Genomic DNA, 3381 nt, shown 5'->3' with positions numbered 1-3381 from the left:
TTTTACATGCACATGTTATCAGGCATGATCATATTTTTTTATCAAGAAAATTCACGTTGGATCATAATTTATTTTTTTCTAGTAAGACCTTTGATATTAGGGCAAAAATCTTATTCTTGATAATAATTTGTGTATTGTTTTCCTGTAAAAATATCTAAAAATCCTTAAAATAAGATCAATTTGTTTTATCTTGTTTTAGAAACAACACTGCATAAGATATTTAGGTTTTTCAGAGAATGTCTTTTTAACGTGTATTTTGTCTTACTGTACTGGCAGAGTTTTTATAGTCAAAACAAGTGAAAAAATCTACCAGTGCTGAAGAAGTAATCCAGAGTATTTAGAATACGTTACTGACCTTGAGTAATCTAATGGAATATGTTACAAATTACATTTTACAGCATGTATTCTGTAATCTGTAGTGGAATACATTTCAAAAGTAACCCTCCCAACCCTGTACACAGTCTATATACAGTGCATCCGGAAAGTATTCACAGCGCTTCACTTTTTCCACATTTTGTTGTTACAGCCTTATTCCAAAATGGATTAAATTCATTATTTTCCTCAAAATTCTACAAACAATACACCATAATGACAACGTGAAAGAAGTTTGTTTGAAATCTTTGCAAATTTATTAAAAATAAAAAACGAAAAAAAAATCACATGTACATAAGTATTCACAGCCTTTGCCATGACACTCAAAATTGAGCTCAGGTGCATCCTGTTTCCAATGATCATCCTTGAGATGTTTCTACAACTTGATTGGAGTCCACTTGTGGTAAATTCAGTTGATTGGACATGATTTGGAAAGGCACACACCTGTCTATATAAGGTCCCACAGTTAACAGTGCATGTCAGAGCACAAACCAAGCCATGAAGTCCAAGGAATTGTCTGTAGACCTCCGAGACAGGATTGTATCGAGGTACAGATCTGGGGAAGGATACAGAACAATTTCTGCAGCATTGAAGGTCCCAATGAGCACAGTGGCCTCCATCATCCATAAATGGAAAAAGTTTGGAACCACCAGGACTCTTCCTAGAGCTGGCCGACTGGCCAAACTGAGCGATCGGGGAGAAGGGCCTTCATCAGGGAGGTGACCAAGAACCCAATGGTCACTCTGACAGAGCTCCAGTGTTTCCCTGTGGAGAGAGAAGAACCTTCCAGAAGAACAACCATCTCTGCAGCACTCCACTAATCAGGCCTGTATGGTAGAGTGGCCAGACGGAAGCCACTCCTCAGTAAAAGGCACATGACAGCCCACCTGGAGTTTGCCTAAAGGCACCTGAAGGACTCTCAGACCATGAGAAACAAAGATTGAACTGTTTGGCCTGAATAGCAAGCGTCATGCCTGGAGGAAACCAGGCACCGCTCATCACCTGGCCAATACCATCCCTACAGTGAAGCATGGTGGTGGCAGCATCATGCTGTGGGGATGTTTTTCAGTGGCAGGAACTGGGAGACTAGTCAGGATCGAGGGAAAGATGAATGCAGCAATGTACAGAGACATCCTTGATGAAAACCTGCTCCAGAGCGCTCTGGACCTCAGACTGGGGTGAAGGTTCATCTTCCAACAGGACAACGACCCTAAGCACACAGCCAAGATAACAAAGGAGTGGCTACGGGACAACTCTGTGAATGTCCTTGAGTGGCCCAGCCAGAGCCCAGACTTGAACCCGATTGAACATCTCTGGAGAGATCTGAAAATGGCTGTGCACCGATGCTCCCCATCCAACCTGATGGAGCTTGAGAGGTCCTGCAAAGAAGAATGGGAGAAACTGCCCAAAAATAGGTGTGCCAAGCTTGTAGCATCATACTCAAAAAGACTTGAGGCTGTAATTGGTGACAAAGGTGCTTCAACAAAGTATTGAGCAAAGGCTGTGAATACTTACGTACGTGATTTTTGTTTTCGTTTTTTATTTTTAATAAATTTGCAAAGATTTCAAACTTCTTTCATGTTGTCATTATGGGGTATTGTTTGTAGAATTTTGAGGAAAATAATGAATTTAATCCATTATAGAATAAGACTGTAACATAACAAAATGTGGAAAAAGTGAAGCGCTGTGAATACTTTCCGGATGCACTGTACACCGATCAGCCACAACATTAAAACCACCTGCCTAATATTGTGTAGGTCCCCCTCGTGCCGTCAAAACAGCACCAACCCTATTCTGAGATGCTATTCTTCTCACCACAATTGTACAGAGCGGTTATCTGAGTTACCGTAGACTTTGTCAGTTCGAACCAATCTGGCCATTCTCTGTTGACCTCTCTCATCAACAAGGCATTTCTGTCCACAGAATTGCTGCTCACTGGATGTTTTTTGTTTTTGGCACCATTCGGAGTGAATTCTAGAGACTTCTTTCTGGAATTTTCCAAGCTGCTTAACTTCTGATCCACTGGAATTGTGATAGAGTCAATTAAAAGTGAAACAATCTGTCTGTCAACAATTGTTGGAAAAATGACTCGTGTCATGCACAAAGTAGATGTCCTAGACAACTTGGAGCCAAAACTATAGTTTGCTAATATTAAATCTGTGGAGTGGTTAAAAAATGAGTTTTAATGACTTCAACTTAAGTGTATGTAAACTTCTGACTTCAACTGTATATAGGCCCTCAAGTCAGGTTGTCGCACAAATGTAAACAGGCTCAAGAGCACAATATTATGCAAAGACCTTAATCAACTCAAAGAAAATATACATATATAGCTTCCCAACTTAAAATTCATAGTTCAACAACATTTTCTGACAAGGGATTATGGTTTTCAGTTTCTTACTGGTTGTTCAATTGCTGTTGCTGTGCATTAAATCCAAGCATGACACTTGATGAGATATTAATTACATTAGTGTGAATTTTCTGATTTTCTAAACATTTGTGTTTATGCAGGTTGAAAAAATAATAAACATCACTGTTGGAAAAACAGTCTGACATTGTAAAACACAGTCAACTAAATACTGAAAGTAGCAAGTATTTATTCAAGGTAAAATTATTTACATTGTAGCCAAAGACAACATCCTTGAAAATTGTACAAATTATTATTTTTTCCCCTTCAATATATATATATATATATATATATATATATATATATATATAATATTTATATATTTACTGTAATTGTACTTTTAACTTTTTAGCTAAAATAATGGGGGGAAAGTATAAAACAAAAATCTGGTTTGGAGAAAGTAGTCTAGCATTCTAACATCAAATAGCAAATATTTACAGAGGTATGTACAATTAAGACAACAAATTCTAAAAAATCAGATCTGTAAATTAACTTCATCATAAAACTTGCTTCAGTTTTACAAAATAGAACAAGCTTTACTCCATATGGCTCTGCTTCAGCAAAGATCTGAAAGGAATAGAAGACACTTGCTTAGCTTTAGGCTG

Source organism: Myxocyprinus asiaticus, chromosome 20 (genome assembly GCF_019703515.2).
Source record: "Myxocyprinus asiaticus isolate MX2 ecotype Aquarium Trade chromosome 20, UBuf_Myxa_2, whole genome shotgun sequence".
In the NCBI taxonomy this organism is placed as follows: Eukaryota; Metazoa; Chordata; class Actinopteri; order Cypriniformes; family Catostomidae; genus Myxocyprinus; species Myxocyprinus asiaticus.
This window is presented reverse-complemented; position numbering follows the sequence as displayed.